We start from the raw sequence: 19,503 nt of genomic DNA on the forward strand, positions 1-19,503 counted from the left end.
TACAAAATTGCCAACAAAAGCATATTTTTTCAAATTTACATCGCCTTACGTATCGCAGTTCGCCAGGCTCCTGGGTTATCGCAACACCACCAACAACCTCCTGAGCAACACGTTTTTTCTTGTAAAGCATAACCTTTTTTATGTCGATATGGGGTTATCTTTTCGAGAGCACGCTTCGCATGACCCACGAGGTGTCCATCTATCGAGCTCATGATTCATGATTGATGCGCCGTCGGCCGACTTGTAAATAATGTTTGTTTTCGGGTTGGATTTCGCAAGATATAAAATTAACCCTAAAAGTGGCGCGATCGAGAGCACGACGCGATTGGTCATGGGGCGTGAGCTGGTCCGGACTGACACGCTTCCAGTTGGATTTGTTTATATTTTTGTGTTTTTGTTTTATTCTTCTAACGCGATAATGATTTAACCCTCATTGCTCATGGTAAAATTAATAAATAAATAGGTTACACTGTTTTAAGTGAGCCGAAAATCGAAAGTGATACGGTAAACACTGAAATTTTGGTAATGTGTTCTCAAACATACAAAATAACATAACTTTGTTTTTGGCGAAGGCGCTAGTTTCAAAGCAAAAATTTTTTTTAATAGTACATTATGTCTAAGTACCATGTTTTTTATACGAGTTGATTAAGAATCAAAAATTGAAAACAAAATGCGATTGTTGAAATGAAATTTACTCTAAGTACGTTATTTGAATAAAAAAGGGTACCTAAGTACAGGGTGATTCACTATATTTTGACGGTACACTATTATTTTGATCATAATGCCATCATAACATAAAGGTTGCTAAGGATGCATTACAATCTTTTACTTTTTTCTTACTATATTCTGTTTTGTTTGCAGAGATTTTGAAAAATATTTTTTGTTAGTTATGTACAGGGTGATTCACTATATTTTGACCCCCCCTTTAACTTTTTTGTTTTAAGGGTTATAAAGAAATGCGAAATGCAATAGTTGCACGATTTTTTATGAAGTTTTCGAAAATGATAGAAGGGAAATAAATGAAGTTCAAATAAAATGGCCGCGGATGTTAAATTTGTTAATTTAAATGGAACACCCTGTATATTTTTATATATTTGGATAGAAAGTTTCCTGTCGAGCATAGTCATATAGGGTTTGTTGGGTCCATCTCTAACAAGTTGAAGTGAGATAATATTAAAAAACGAAAAGGAGGTTTTTTATTAAGAATATACATAATACATCTTGTAATTGTTGGACCTCTTTCAGGCCTTTCTGCTTTTTTCCCAGTTATGTAAGGATTTACAAATTTAGTTGTAATATTTTGACATATCGTACGGTCCAAAATGCGTATATGGTTTTAACTAAATTTCACTAATTAGGCCGTGAGAGGCCTATTTATGCATGGACAATGTTACAGTGACAGGTAGCAGTGTCACGATAACATTGTTATTTATTGACAGTTTGTATTATTATTTAATTAAAATAGGTTATACAGAAGTAGAAAATTTAAATATTATTAGGAATTAAAATAGAGCATGGAGAATAACTTAATCTATTTTAATTGTCCATGAGTAAATAGTGAGATTTAGTTAAAATACCTATTCGCATTTTGGACTAAGTATATCAATGTCCGATATCAAAATATATTACAACTAAATCTAAATCCTTACATTTAGGCAGCAAAACGGCAGCTATTCCTAACAATTACAAAATGTCTTATTTTCTTAATAAAAAAACCTTCTTTTCGTTTTTTAATATTATCTCAGTTATTATTAGAGATGGACGCAACAAACCCTATATGACTATCCTCGACAGGAAACTTTCTATCCAAATATGCAAAAATATACAGGGTGTTCCATTTAAAATAACAAAGTTAACATCCGCGGCCATTTTGTTTCATTTGTTTTTCTACTATAATTTTCGAAAACATAAAAAATGGTGCAACTTTTGTATTTCACATTTTTTTTAATTCTTAAAACAAAAAAGTTAATGGGGGGTCAAAATATAGTGAATCACCCTGCACATAACTAACAAAAAATATTTTTCAAAATCTCTACAAACAAACCAGAATATAGCAAAAAACTAAAGATTGTAATGCATCCTTAGCAACCTCTATATTATGATGGCATTGTGATCAAAATAATAGTGTACCTTCTTGAAAATATTTACTTTACGTAGAAGCTATGACAGAATAAATCTGCTTGCCAAATTCTCTCTCGTAAAACAAGACTTTATTAGAGAAATAAACATACTCGTAGGTTTAAATTTTACATTTTATTTTAACTAGAGGCAATTATTTGTCTAGCTATAAAATACCATCATTTCTTAAAAAGGTTTTTCCGTTATTATTTCAACCTTAGAACTCTTCGGAATGCTACTCACCCCAATTTCAAACAGTCTTTAATATATTTTGTGTCATGGATTGATTTTTTAACCTAACCTAACCTAACCTCCTTGCAAATGGAATTGATATGCATTAATAGAACAAAATTATATTAATTATCTCGTTAAAAAATATAGTTATAGTTGTACTTACTACAGGGCTGTCCTAACTGATACTACAAAAGAAAACTAACATTTTCTCTGAAGCGATTCACATAACGAATAAAGTATATCATTCTTAGAGTAAATACACTGTAACAAAAAATGGACTTATTTTCACTCAATTTCACTCAATGCATCAATTTCTGTCCACCTGATTGTGTGAAATTTGCCTGTGTTGATATAATTAAAATTTTATGCGTGAAACTATCAGTTTTAGTTCAAATATTATCAAAAATGTATAAAATTATTAAAATGCCCATTATTGACTGAAAATATACTCATTAATTTCTCTCAATCAGACTCACTCAGACCGATTTATTTACAGTGTAGTATTCTTTCACAAAATACGTATATCAAAATCTCTAAGGACAAAACGAGATAAAATATAGCAAAACACCGAAATACTATTTAAGCTAGTCTTAGCAACCTTTAACTTTTAATTAAACAAAATTATATTCTAAATATCTTAAAAATGAACAGAAACGAAGTTGAACTAAGATAAATAAATAACTAAATTATTTCTATCCCAATTAGCTGTCCTTACACACATTATTTTCCGATCACTTTGTATAGGTATATTTATACCAAATACCTTAATATTTATTAAAATGATATAGTTAAAAATACATTATTTTTCATGTAGACAGGTTATCTGACTTTGTACATCCGCGAGAAAAATTTGTGCCAACAAAAATTACGTGTTACTGAACATTCGCATCAAAAAACTATTTATGCCTGTTTTAATTGTAATACATCAAAATAACAACGTACCACTTGAACATATATACTTCATGTAGAAGCTTCTCAAAATAAAACTGTTTACCAAATCCTCTCTCGTAAAACAAGATGACTCGTATTAGACATATGTAAATAATGGGACGTTTAATAAGTTCTCGCCGTTTTCCGACAGATGGCGCTACCTGAACTGCAGCTATAGCACAAAGAATCCTTGTTGAGGCTTACGGCGACAAGTTCTGTCACGAACAACATGCAGATATTGGTTTAAGGGCTTCAAAAATAATGATTTTAATGTTGAAAATAAAGAACGCTCTGGCGCACCGAAATAGTTTGAAGATGAAGAATTGGAGGTATCACTTCATAAAGACTCATGTCAGACGCTAGCACAATCATTAGGAGTTGACCACACAACGGTTTCGGAACGTTTGAAAGCATTAATAATGATTCAGAAGCAAGTACGAGTTGAAACCGAGAGACCTCGAACGGTATCTTTGTACATGTGAACAGATGCTTCAACGACAGAAAAGCAAAGGTTTTTTGCGTTGGATCGAAAATGGATACGCTACGAAAATCCTAAGCGTAAAAAATCTTTAGGCAAGCCCGTCCAAGCTTCAACATCGTCGACAAAGCCGAATATCCATGGTTCCAAGCTTGCTTCTGCTCTGCATTTGGTGGGATCAACCGAGTGTAGTTTTAGCATTGAAGAAAAACAGCCGCTATACGAGCAGAAAAAGGACAAAGTGATTTTGCAACATGGCAACGCTCAACCAAATGTTACAATACCCGTGAAAACCCACTTGCCAACGAATGGATCGACTCTTGGATAGCCTCGAAGAATGTTTCGTTTTTCCGACTTGGAATTAAAATACTGCCAGAGAGATGGTAAAAAATAGTGGATAGCGATGGATAATACTTTCAGTTACATGTTTTTCACTATTTTTTTTAATAAATCATTAATTTTCATGAAAAAACAGCGAGAACTTATTCAACATTGCATTAGCTATAAATTTTTACATTTAATTTTAGCTATAGACAATTTACTTATCTTTCTATAAAGTGCCGATAATTTCTGAAAAAGACGTTTTCTGTTGCTATTTCTGCTCCAGAACTTCCCGCTTTACACACTTTCTCACCAGCCCCCCGTCATCAAACAATCGTTAATACATTTTACGCCAAGTTGGGCTGCATTCGCTTTGCTAAGCACATCAACATCAAATATTTTTGAAAGTGTTTTTGCTATTTTACGACTCCGATAGACTCCGCTTCCCTGTTTTATATCCGACTGGTTTCAGAACGTAGCGCGGAGGGGGGAAGGAGGAAGGGAGACTTACAAGGATACGGCGAGGAAATTTATGCGATTTAATACCAAGGCGCTTTCGTAAACTTGTAGTTTATTTGTTGTAGGAAGGAATTTTATGAGTATCAAAATTGGTACTAGTGATGTAGGTGTACTGATTATTTTTTGTTTACGGGGTGTTCTAATTTTAATCTGCCAAATTTAAGCAAATATTGTTATTTTTTTACTGTATTTTGCCTGCTTAATTATGTACCTCATATTTTACGCCTGTTTGTTCACAATTTAATCGCCTGATTATTCAACTTAAGACTTAATTCATGCCCCAAATTATGGCAAAATATTAACAAACAATACCAAAACAATATTCTTTGAAATTAATGATCGAGAAAAATTTTTCAATATTTCCTATATTTCAGTAAATACGTAATTAATTTTGTTCTAAAATTAATACTTACAGCTGGCTTGAATAAAAATTTTAATTTTTTTTACTAAATGGAAAAATCTTTACAATATTTTCAAATTTTTAAATATTATGCACATTTTCCATCTGTATAATAATTTTTTTATATTAATTTTCCGAAATTTCTAAAAATTCAGTATTTATTTAGCTGATACAATGACGCACTGGGTTAAGAACCTAAACTTTGATCAAGCTTGAAGTCCTTTCATAGACAAAGGCTGCTGGAAAAATATCACAGAGCAAAAGTCAGCAGCAGATATGAATCCACACATAGGTCATGAATCTTTTACAGAAAGAAATAAAGATTTACAAAAGAACTACGTTCTTAGCAAATTTATTACATTACTCTACATTTCAATATAAAACATTTAAGTCGTTTTGAGTTATTAATTAATTGTTAACTTATCAAACACTTCATTACTCTATATAGACGAGCGCAATTGCAACGCTAAGTCGCTTAGTGATCGAAATTAAAAAAACTGGCGTAGAACCAGGTCAGACATGGTAGGTTTTATTAAGCATGTGATTGAGCATATGAAATGGTATTTTACGACATTTTTTGTTGGTCGGGATCTTTTTAATTTCGAAAAAATAAAAAAATATTTTTATGAGAACATGTTTTTAAGGTCTCCACCGTTATATCTCAAAAAATAATTGTATTATCAGAGTAATTTTTATTTTAAATTAAAGCAGACACAATAGCGCTTTTAACAGTACTAATGGATTTTATAAAACTCATTTTTTCATTTCGCTAAAAATCAGGAAAACTTGATATTTAAATTTTGTGTAATACAATTTTCACCAATCGATAAACTTTTTTATTTATGATATTTTTTATATACATGCAGCGAAGAAAATGAAGCCCAAACATTACATAAATTTTTGAAATTATTAGTTTTTTCCTAAAGCTTATAGTTTGCAACAAGCGATTATTTCATAGCGCGCTAAACTGATGCATGTGTTTGACCCGGAGTCTTCGGGTTCGGGCTCCGGGTTAACATGTCATTTCTCCGGGTTAACGCCCTACCCCTGCTAGGGTTGCCAGATTATGAACAATTTAACCCGGGAAAATATTTAATATTTCCGGGATTTAACAATTCATTCCGGGAATTAAAAAGACAAATTATCTCGATAATTTTATTTTGAAATATATGTATGTATACATAATGAGCCAAGTAGAACACCTGTATTAATAATTTACTGTTGCCATTTATATTTCGCATTAGATTTGACAGCTGTCAACAGTTTTGACGCTTCCGGTTTATTTAAAAACTGAACAAAATCAGTGCAAGTAAGGTCAAAATTAAGCCGAATTTGAAGTTCGGCCTTAATAAGATCCATAGACATTCTGTTTCTCTCTTTGGTGAACAGATTTGTTGCCTATATGATAGAATTAGAGTCTCTCATAGAAAATGCCGAGGTGGCACGATAGATTCTGAACTCGCGGCAAGTGAACGTTGTATACCGCTGTGCTGTGTCACGTGTCATATGGGTATATTCGCGTACCGAACAGGTTGCCGTAATTCCGGGATAAAATAGAGTATACCGGGAACCGGGAAAAGAAATATATTCCGGGAAAATCCCGGTCATTCCCGGCCACCTGGCAACCCTACCCTGAACTCCATTTCCTCGGGCCACATATTTCCTTTTTTTTTTAGACATCGATTTGTTCCGATTGCAGAACCTTTTTTTAGGCTAGATATTTTCTGAGTACCTATATCGTTTTTTTAAACAATTCGACTCCTTAAATTTTCTACTGGCCTTTTTTTTTTGGTATCAATTTCTCCGGGTCTGTCATGAAATAGATCTGGTAACCCTATGCATGGGGCGTCCAACGTAATATGTAATCTACATAGTGTACGGCTTGCGGGAGGGATTTGGAGTAGGTACATACGTGCGTAATAAGCAGTGTGTAATAATCATCAGAACATATTAAGTTTCTAAGACAATGGAGTGCATTATTTGTAAGTAAACTGTGCGGGATGATGACAAATCTGTAGTACAAACAAAGACCTAGAATTCAAGATTTGTTTAAAAAAAAAAACAATATTTTAAATGGCGAAATTAAAATAGAATACCTTATAGACTGTCGTAAATCATATGCTAGGTTTCAAAACATTGATCTTACCTGTATTTTGCAATCAGACGTATCACGCGAATATGTATATAATATATATTTTTGATTTGTTAAAATAATAACAAATTTAAACCTTTTATTTTGGTGAATGTATTTTTCAGCAATCGAGAAAAACTTTTATTTGTGAAAATTTGTATGTATATGCTGCGAATAAAATAAAGCCAATACATGAGAAATGTTTATAAAATCATAATTTTTTATGTGCATCTTACAGTATGACGACCGCAATTTTTTTTAAACAAACTAAAGCCACATTTTTGCACACCTGGCTCTCGCATTAGACTGTTTACTGCCTGTCGTCTGTCTAATATCAGATCGCCGCGTCGCGTCGCGTTGTTTACGTGTGGAGTAGTCAAATTTTTATCGATTTTATTAACTTCAAAATAACTTCCCTATTTTGGTATACAGCTAAAGTAAAAAACTAGCGAATTTTGAGAGCTGATTTAATTTATTTTTCCGCCTATGTGAGTTTGGTTTCTTATACCTATTTATTCAAAGTCATATCTATAGGTATTATTTATAAAATTATTTAATATAATTGTTGGAATATTGACATACCAATTTACTACGTATTTTAAAATTTTAAAAATATACCAATATGACAAACACCAATTGCCATTTATAATTATTATTGATAAAAAATCATTTAATATTTGCCACAATGTTTATATTTAGCAATTTAGACCCTACATTAAAAACATTCTAATTCGTCATCTTCCTCCATATCTTCCTCGAAATATTTAATAAAGTTATTACAAGAACGACATTTACACTCGTTACAACATTTTAGGCCTTCTTTAACACACCCGCATTTTCTATTGTCACAATTTTTGTCTGAACAATAAATGCTTAATGATTGCCGAACAAAATCAGGAATTGGCTTATCATTGGAAAATATTGGAGTCCAAACATCGTCAGTTATATTCCATCCTGAACCATCTGAATTTATAAGTGGTGTTGCTACATTGCTGTTGTACCATATTTTAAGTTGATACATACACCTGCAATAGTTAATTATAATATATTAGCTAAGAAATTTATTATTTAAATATTTACGTTTACCTTAAAAAGTGTTGGTAAAAAGCGCCGTCAGTTGGAGGAAGCTCCCATGATGGTTTGTTTGTTGTTGTTGCTAATTTGACTCTTAGATCATTTAATTTTAGAATTTGTTTATCTTTGGTTTTGTACAGTAGAAGAACCAATTTTGTAACGATTTCTAAAGCTTCGTTATTAGACAGCATTGGCAATTCCGATTGAAGGACGACAATATTTTTTTTAAGAACGTCAAATGCAGATTTTTTTCCTATTTTCAAAAATTTATATAATGTTTGGGCTTCATTTTCTTCGCTGCATGTATATAAAAAAAATCATAAATAAAAAAGTTTATCGATTGGTGAAAATTTTATTAAACAAAATTTAAATTTCAAGTTTTCCTGACTTTTAGCGAAATGAAAAAGCGAATTTTACAAATACTTATATTCACGTGATACGTCTGATTGTAAAATACAGGTAAGATCAATGTTTTGAAACCTACCATATGATTTACGACAGTCTATAAGGTATTCTATTTTAATTTCGCCATTTAAAATATTGTTTTTTTTTTGACAACAAATCTTGAATTCTAGGTCTTTGTATTACAGATTTGTCATCATCCCGCACAGTTTTCTTACAAATAATGCACTAACTTAATATGTTCTGATGATTATTACACACTGTTTATTACGCACGTACCTACTCCAAATCCCGCAAGCCGTACACAGATAGATAGATTACACATTACGTTGGACGCCCCATGCATCAGTTTAGCGCGCTATGAAATAATCGCTTGCTGCCAAACTATAAGCTTTAGGAAAAAACTAATTATTTCAAAAATTTATGTAGTGTTTGGGCTTTATTTTCTTCGCTGCATGTATATACAAAAATCATAAATAAAAAAGTTTATCGATTGGTGAGAATTGTATTACACAAAATTTAAATATCAAGTTTTCCTGATTTTTTGCGATATAAAAAAGCGAGTTTTATAAAATCCACTAGTACTGTTAAAAGCGCTATTGTGTCTGCTTTAATTAAAAAAAAATACTCTGATAGTACAATTATTTTTTGAGATATAACGGTGGAGACCTCAAAAAACATGTTCTCATAAAAATAGATTTTTTTTTATTTTTTCGAAATTAAAAAGATCCCGACCAACAAAAAATGTCGTAAAATACGATTTCATATGGCCAATCACATGCTTAATAAAACCTACCATGTTTAACATGGTTCTACATAAAAAAAAAACGACACAATAGACTCTTCAAATCGCTGCACTAATAGGAAATGTAATTATTTATCTTTTATCGGAAGACGTTTCTTCCCTTCATAAAAAGTTGATAAGTTCAAGTGTACGTCTACCATTGGAAAAATTGGATATAGACGAACTGGATGTACCAAACTGAAGTCAACAGTTGTATTATTTGAAGGTGTTATTTCATAGAAAGTCAACAAATTCAGGTATAAGGTAGAACATTGTTATAGAGGGATATTTATCTGAACGCATTTCTTTCTTTCTGAATTTTTCGCTAGAAAAATTCAGTTCATCTGTTCTGAAATATAGTTGGATCAGACGAAAGCTAGCGATACGAAAAAGGGAAAAAAATTCGTGTGGGGTCTTCCGCTGGAAAGGTTCAGTCCATTTATCTAGAGATGCAGATAGGCTAGTCGAAAGTTAGCACTAAGAAGCTGTTGTATAGGATTNAAATAAAAAAATATTTTTATGAGAACATGTTTTTAAGGTCTCCACCGTTATATCTCAAAAAATAATTGTATTATCAGAGTAATTTTTATTTTAAATTAAAGCAGACACAATAGCGCTTTTAACAGTACTAATGGATTTTATAAAACTCATTTTTTCATTTCGCTAAAAATCAGGAAAACTTGATATTTAAATTTTGTGTAATACAATTTTCACCAATCGATAAACTTTTTTATTTATGATATTTTTTATATACATGCAGCGAAGAAAATTAAGCCTAAATACTAAAAAAAAAAAAACAAAATTTTAAATGGCGAAATTAAAATAGAATACCTTATAGACTGTCGTAAATCATATACTATGTTTCAAAACATTGATCTTACCTGTATTTTGCAATCAGACGTATCACGCGAATATGTATATAATATATATTTTTGATTTGTTAAAATAATAACAAATTTAAACCTTTTAGTTTGGTGAATGTATTTTTCAGCAATCGAGAAAAACTTTTATTTGCGAAAATTTGTATGTATATGCTACGAACAAAATAAAGCCAATACATGAGAAATGTTTATAAAATCATAATTTTTTATGTGCATCTTACAGTATGACGACCGCAATTTTTTTTAAAACAAACCGAAGCCACATTTTTGCACACCTGGCTCTAGCATTAGACTGTTTACGGCCTGTCGTCTGTCTAATATCAGATCACCACGTCGCGTTGTTTTCGTGTGGAGTAGTAAAATTTTTATCGATTTTATTAACTTCAAAATAACTTACCCATTTTGGTACCTACATATTTGGTATACAGCTAAGGTAAAAAACTAGCGAATTTTGAGAGCTGATTTAATTTATTTTTCCGCCTATGTGAGTTTGGTTTCTTATACCTATTTATTCAAAGTCATATCTATAGGTATCATTTATAAAATTATTTAGTATGATTGTTGGAATATTGACATACCTATGTACTATGTATTTTAAAATTTTAAAAACATACCAATATGACAAACACCAATTGCCATTTATAATTATTATTGATAAAAAATCATTTAATATTTTCCACAATGTTTATATTTAGCAATTTATACCCTACATTAAAAACATTCTAATTCGTTATCTTCCTCGAAATATTTAATAAAGTAAACAAGAACCACATTTACACTCGTTACAACATTTTAGGCCTTCTTTAACACACCCGCATTTTCTATTGTCACAATTCTGAACAATAAATGCGTAATGAGTGCCGAACAAAATCAGGAATTGGCTTATCATTGGAAAATATTGGAGTCCAAACATCGTCAGTTATATTCCATCCTGAACCATCTGAATTTATAAGTGGTGTTGCTACATTGCTGTTGTACCATATTTTAAGTTGATACATACCCCTGCAATAGTTAATTATAATATATTAGCTAAGAAATTTATTATTTAAATATTTACGTTTACCTTAAAAGTGTTGGTAAAAAGCGCCGTCAGTTGGGGAAGCTCCCATGATGGTTTGTTTGTTGTTGTTGCTAATTCGACTCTTAGATCATTTAATTTTAGAATTTGTTTATCTTTGGTTTTGTACAGTAGAAGAATTAATTTTGTAACGATTTCATAAACTTCGNTTTACACACTTTCCCACCAGCCCCCCGTCATCAAACAATCGTTAATACATTTTACGCCAAGTTGGGCTGCATTCGCTTTGCTAAGCACATCAACATCAAATATTTTTGAAAGTGTTTTTGCTATTTTACGACTCCGATAGACTCCGCTTCCCTGTTTTATATCCGACTGGTTTCAGAACGTAGCGCGGAGGGGGGAAGGAGGAAGGGAGACTTACAAGGATACGGCGAGGAAATTTATGCGATTTAATACCAAGGCGCTTTCGTAAACTTGTAGTTTATTTGTTGTAGGAAGGAATTTTATGAGTATCAAAATTGGTACTAGTGATGTAGGTGTACTGATTATTTTTTGTTTACGGGGTGTTCTAGTTTTAATCTGCCTAATTTAAGCAAATATTGTTATTTTTTTACTGTATTTTGCCTGCTTAATTATGTACCTCATATTTTACGCCTGTTTGTTCACAATTTAATCGCCTGATTATTCAACTTAAGACTTAATTCATGCCCCAAATTATGGCAAAATATTAACAAACAATACCAAAACAATATTCTTTGAAATTAATGATCGAGAAAAATTTTTCAATATTTCCTATTTTTCAGTAAATACGTAATTAATTTTGTTCTAAAATTAATACAGCTGGGTTGAATAAAGATTTTAATTTTTTAACTAAATGGAAGGAACTTTACAATATATTCAATTTTTTAGATATTTTGTACATTTTCCATCTGTATATTTTTTTTATATTTATTTTCCGAAATTTCTAAAAATTATATATTTATTCAGCTGATACAATGACGCACTGGGTTAAGAACCTAAACTTTGATCAAGCTTGAAGTCCTTTCATAGACAAAGGCTGCTGGAAAAATATCACAGAGCAAAAGTCAGCAGCAGATATGAATCCACACATAGGTCATGAATCTTTTACAGAAAGAAATAAAGATTTACAAAAGAACTACGTTCTTAGCAAATTTATTACATTACTCTACATTTCAATATAAAACATGAAAGTCGTTTTAAGTTATTAATTAATCGTTAACTTATCAAACACTTCATTACTCTATAGGAAATGTAATTATTTATCTTTTATCGGAAGACGTTTCTTCCCTTCATAAAAAGTTGATAAGTTCAAGTGTACGTCTACCATTGGAAAAATTGGATATAGACGAACTGGATGTACCAAACTGAAGTCAACAGTTATATTATTTGAAGGTGTTATTTCATAGAAAGTCAACAAATTCAGGTATAAGGTAGAACATAGAGGGATGTTTATCTGAACGCATTTCTTTCTTTCTGAATTTTTCGTTAGAAAAATTCAGTTCATCTGTTCTGAGATATAGTTGGATCAGACGAAAGCTAGCGATACGAAAAAGGGAAAAAAATTCGTGTGGGGTCTTCCGCTGGAAAAGTTCAGTCCATTTATCTAGAGATGCAGATAGGCTAGTCGAAAGTTAGCACTAAGAAGCTGTTATATCGGATTTTTTATTTGATGGCCTTCTTTGCCTTTGTAGAAAATGAGGACGAAGTTCAAATGTAAGTCTTCTATTGGAAAAGTTCAATTCATCTGTTTTGAATACGAAACTTTATAAAAAGATTTTTATCCGATGGCGTTATTTTCCTTTGTAGAAAGTCAAATAAAAGTTCAAGCAGTCTTCCAATTCGCCTGTTTTGGGATATATATGGACCAGGCTGATGTTAATAAGACAAAACTGTTATAAAAGCATTTTTACATGAGGTGTTCGTTCCTTTTGTGAAAAATTAAGAAGTTCTAGAGTAAGCCATCCACTGGAAAAGTTCAATTCATCTCTTTTGGGACTTAAATGTTGTTTTCATTCCAAAAAATTCAATTTCAGTTCACCCATTTTGGGATATTAATGGACAAACTGAAGTTAACATATGATGGTACTGTCGAGGATTTTTTTCCTGAGTATGTCTTCCACTAGAAAAATTGATCTGTTTTGGGATACAAATGAACCAGATGAAAGCTAACAGTGTGAAGCTATTGTACGAGGGTATCTATCTTAAGGCTTCTTTCGCTTCATAGAAAGTTAACAAGCTGGAAAGACTCAGTTCATCTGTTTTGGGACATAGGAAGCTGTTTTAGAGAAATTTTTATATGAAATTCCTTTGGAAATGTTCAATTAATCTGTTTTGAAATACATATGAACCAGACTGAAATTAATGGTACAAAGCTTAGATCATCCATTAGAAAAGTTCAATTCGTTTGATTTGGAACATAGATAAACCAGACGGAAGGAAGCTAATTTCTAATCCAAATCTAAAAACATGGCTCACATGCGAATATTTTTAAATAAATGTTTGCAGCAAAAACATACGTTCAAGAAATGTTTTTACTTACCATTTAACAAAAGTTTTTAGGACAGAAGTAGGTAGTTTGTCATTCGATTTCAGTATTTCAAAAAATACATTCCAAAATGCAGCAGATATAAGAATATTTGCAGGTTACCTATTTCTGATTTTAAGAAGGTGAATATCATCCTCAAAGACATTTTTGAGGATCACATTGTTCAAGATGGAATGCAATATTCTTACTTCTTGAGTTACCCCCAAAAATATCAAATTATATAAACCAGATAGTACCTTGATTATATAATTATGCAAGAAATAAAGAAGAAACAGTTTCGATGTAGCTACTACTCGCAGGAATCTGACACGACAGTAAATAAATAGTTGCCACAAAAAAATCCACTTTCATCTGCAGCGCTTCCATTGCAACAATGTGTGTACATTTTACTTAATATTTCAATGCCCGAAGCAACATAGCAAACATTACACTCTCCCGCTTCTTATCGGATCGCAATTAAGGCCTAATAGAAGACATAAATAGAAAATCAACGCAATAAGCGCTCTAATATTCCTCGTTCCCCCGTTCTGATTGATCTGCAGGAACTCTGTTCGATGGAGAGTATCGATTCCCAATGATTGCCAATTAGAGCGCAACATGTTTGCTGCACTTTGTCTCCTGTGATCCACTATTGGCGCATTTTTGACGGGGCATCATGGGAATCTCGAGTCCTAAGTTCAATAACATTTTTATTGCTTGTTGGTATCGCCTTTATTAACTGTCACCGGTTATTTATGGTCCGTTTAATATTCGCGGAAGTGATAATGGCAGTCTCATTAATAGAAGATCTTAGATGTACAGGGTGGTCCGCCGTAAACGTCGCCTCCTATTTCTCCATTAGGTATCTTTCGAGATATCAAAAAATGTATGAAAATAAGAATCATACATGTCCAAAGGTTTTTTAATGGAACCCTTGGGATGTTTTTATATTATTTACCAATTTTACTTCCAAAGCAGTAGTCGCGTATGTCGCTAAAGATGAACATTCAATAGTTTTACGTAGTTTGAGCAGCGATAAACTAATACCAAAGAAACACCACAATTTTATTATGTTATTGCTAGAATAAATAGTAATGATGAATATGACCAGTTTTATGGTTTTATGTTAATGTTTGTTTTAAACCATTTTATTTTGTTGATACATTTTCTCTAATTCGTGTACTTTTTGACATTTTTTACAGAAAATAAATTGTTTCGACTTTTAAGCCAGTTGTTTATCATTTATTATACCAGATAGGCCCTTACCACTCAAAAAAATTAGAAATAATTTTCTAATGTCTAATAATTTTTTTTTGTTAGAAATATGAATATAACCAAAATTCTATTCAAGTTCAATAAAAAAAATGAGGTACTCAGAAACTGAATTTTAACTAAATCTTTTTGTCGGATTTTTTTTGACATGTTCTACTGCTGCAAGATTAAATCGCGCAATTATAGTTTGATACAAAAAAGTAATAAAAAAACAATAGAAACAACAATTATTTTTTAAATTTAATCAGCACCCATTAAATTAAAACTAAAACTATACAAAACGAAAATAATTAATATTGAACAAACACTTTGTCAACATTTCGGCAGAATTCCTGCCTTCTTCAGGCCATTACCATTTAGACATTTTTTGACCTAACTATTAGAGATGGATCCACCAAATCTGTCGCAATAAAAGTTGTCTAAAAAATATACAGGGTGTCCCATTCATATCAATTATCGTCATCTTCCCTCTATCATCCCTCCAATTCATATCAACGGTATTCGAGATTAACATGGAAATTTATTTTAACTTTTTTATTTTGGAAAATTTCTACTGACTTGTATCTTCAATTTTTTTTTCAAAAATAAGTAGTAAGAGATACGAAGTAGCTTAAATGTGAGCAAAGTTGTATAATCAAGGAACCAACATTATGCCTCTAAAAAATGAGGGCTAACATGTTCAGTTTTCGAAATATTTGAAAAAAAAACGAAATTTTGTAAATCCGTTTTTGTTTCATTTCAGCCTTGTTTAAGGTGATATTGAAAAAATAACAACACTTTCTCAAGGCCACTTTTTGCCCTCTATCCAATGGCATAATCAATTTTTATATGTAACGTTTCGTCTCTCCAGGACCATCATCAATTCATCAACTTCATTTTGTTAAATACGACCCTAGAAATTTTATTACAATTTTTTCAAGCCTTCATGACCCCCAATACTGTACTGCCTCAGCCCGAACCAGATTCAGACGTTTTGTCTCGAAAAATTCATCTTCAGTGTATTCGTTTCAAATTTATCTAAATTTTTCCACTTACGAAAATGACGATTACCATAAATAATAATTTCTTTCCAACATATAGGTTTATGAGCCATTTTTTGACCCAACTATTAGAGGTGGATCCACCAAATCTGTCGCAATAAAAGTTGTCTAAAAACTAAGTTTATATATAATTTGTTATTTAATATTCAAATAGTACCTATTAATTCTATTTTTTAGATTTTTTTAATCCTAAAAATGCATAAATAGGTTAATTCATTTATTTTGTCGAAGTGTGTGGAATTTATTGAATAGTCTATATGTCAGTCGCTCTGCCTATTATCCCTGAATGACTAGTCCAAGTACATTTTGAATCTTAGAGAATCTGAATTTTGTGAAACTAGGGGAAAATTGCAATGCCTCTCTTAGCAATCATACCTTCGAACGAATCTCTATTTTTGAATATGAGTAACTTTCCATCATGTTTTGTTTTATCATTTTGTCATTTAAACAGTAATTTATGTTTGTTCATGTTTATAAATAAAGTGATATGTCCTTTTTTCAATAGTATACTACTATCACCAACATAAATAAATGTTATTGAATACTGATAACTAGTAGCCGTGTTTTCTGAGATTACTCTGCTGATGTAATCAGATACAGTTAAAGTACCCACCGGATAAGATAAAATGTAATTGTTATTGTCAAGTGCTGCACTGATGATCTTCTTATTACAGCGTGTTCACTTGAACAGGTGATCGACATTTTTTAGAGCTTAACAATGTGTAGCTTAGCAGTGTGTAACGTAATTGTGGCGCATTTTTATTAAAAGTTAATAATGAGAGTATCTTTGCAAATTTACTGGACAAAACAGTAAGGATACATTTTCTGATGTTTACATATTCTCCGTGATCTTTCAATGCGAAAAATTAAAGGAAGTTGCTCTAGTTTAGTGTTACGCTTCGTCACTTCTTGGATGGATCTACTTGTTCTATCATTGTCTACAAAACACCAGCCTTAAAATAATTCAAACAAATTCAATTTTTAAATCTCATCAAATGAAGTCAAACAATATTCTTTGATGGCAGAAGCTGGCTGTCTAACTCCACAGGCAAGATTCCTCATTGCTGAAAACAAATAATATCTAGTAAATAGCAAGTAACAGATATGTAATTATATACTGAAAATGTTAAATAATATAATCATTCGAAGAAATATCTTGTATGTTTGTTGTTCTCACAACACCCTCGACAAAGGCTTTATTAATCAGATAAACATACATATGTGTGATAAACTATTATTTATAATTTTTTCGTTTATCGTGGATAGTTTTTTAAGAAAACTTCGATACAAGCAGTCTAAAAAGATTAAATTATTATTTTTTTAATCTACAATTCAAATTAACTCGTTTTGTTTCTGTCGATTATAAAAATGTCCACAAATTGTAATCCGACTATTAAATAAGAATTAAAAGGTTAAAATCAAGTTATCATAAAGACCATTTAAGCCCAATTGATGCAGAATGATATCACAATCATGTTGGTCAACGCCTCTTTGAGGAATCAGTTTAAGTGACGCCTGCCTTTGTTTATTTCACAAATTTGTAATTGATAATAACGTAAAACCAAATAGATTTGGAATTGCTCTAGTTATCTTAAGCATAAATTCAGTAACACCATATCGTCCTAGTTGTTTCTTTAAAAACATAGAAATATCTTTTAAATTCCTAGTACGAATAAAATTTAGTTGTTGATATGTTTGAAGACAGCAAACTTGAATGAGAGTTGTTGGGCAACATTATTTGCTAAAAATGTTAACAACTTCGTGGAATATTATTTGCGATGTCATCCCAAAGCTATTACTGTGACGTCTAAGAAATTAAAAGCGCATTTTATTTCTAAAATGTGGAATTGTTTGTATTGTCGCTTGGTGAATTTAGTAGAATTATTAAACAATCCTTCAGTTTATAAACAATATCTTCAGTTATGAAATTTTAGTTTATATTCGATATCCTTGAACCCTTATTTTAAATTCTCATTTACACATTTTGTTGTAGATTTATAGGAAATGCGAATATATAAACAATAAAAAAAGGAAAATTTATAAGAAAACATGTTTGATTAGAAAGAGGTATCTTTATTCTTCTTTTGAAACTAATTTTATTTTGACATTTGTATGAAACTAGATTTACTACCAAAATAAAATTTTCCTTTTATTTCAATAAAATTAATCATTAATCAATCCTCTTCAAGGGTCTTTTGATATGTTTGAGGAATTTTTTTTATGCTCAGTATTAATTTGGAAAGTTGCAAAAATGACTTTTTCCGCTGTTTTGGGAAATCAACGACTACTTTGCGAATATTGCGAAAAGTACCAATGTTTGTAGGTTTTTTTTAGCTCAATACATGCCCATGAGGCAATTTTGAAATCAGTCAGTCGAATCATTTTTCTTTCCTAAATCGTCAAAGTTTTTTAAAAAATTAAAGGAGCAGGTTTATTGCCCCTTAAACGTCAATTAATCATGATTAAGATGAAAAATTTTTTTTGCGTTATTTTTCTCACAATTTCACGATAATACTCGTCAAATATTGAAAATAAAATCAAAATTTTGAAGAGAATTGACTCAAGTTGAGAAATAATCATACAGAAAATTTAAAAAAAAAACAAATTGAAGCTGAAGAATCAGTCTAAATGACCCTGGCATTATTTAAGCCAGGAAAAAATTTTAGTCCATTCGCAGTATTAAAAAAATTGTAGTAAACTGTTTTTGCTTGCGCTATTTCTTTTGATTGATGCTCAAAAAAAGGTTCAACCCAAAAATTCCAAAACAAAAACCTCAAACCAACTCCTTTTTTTTTCGATACGTTATTCACGAAGTTACAGCTTTCCAAAAATCACTAAAGAAATTTAGAATTTTTTTTGCTTCCTTAGGTATTTTTTGCTGAGTTAATATTTTTAGTTTTCACCAATATCTGCACTTAGGAATCTTGTTGGATATCGAAGAACATTGTTCGACTTCATTTAGTATGATTTTTTAGAAAAAAAAAACTTGGTTTTATTTTAATTGAATACGGAAGCTAATAATAAAATATATGTCTAAAACAAAACAAGTAAATGGTTACGAAATAATAAGAAAAATATCAATATTTTTTTAAGTTTGATTCACCCAAAGAACACCTGATATAAATGAGATACTTTTTCAAGTAATATTTAAACAAAGTGACAGTAATGTCTTAATATTCCAATCGGTTTCTGTTTCGAGATGGATGTTTTATACAGGTTCGGAAAGTCCCCATGGACTCTCACGGTAAAGCCAATGATTATTTTGAGCTCCCAATTTTTATACATACCCTTTGGAGTCTCAACTATCAATCCCCATTTAAAAATGTTCGATTCTATCCATTTTAGCAACAATT

This window comes from Anoplophora glabripennis, unplaced genomic scaffold (assembly GCF_000390285.2).
Source record: "Anoplophora glabripennis isolate ALB-LARVAE unplaced genomic scaffold, Agla_2.0 scaffold305, whole genome shotgun sequence".
Classification (NCBI taxonomy): domain Eukaryota; kingdom Metazoa; phylum Arthropoda; class Insecta; order Coleoptera; family Cerambycidae; genus Anoplophora; species Anoplophora glabripennis.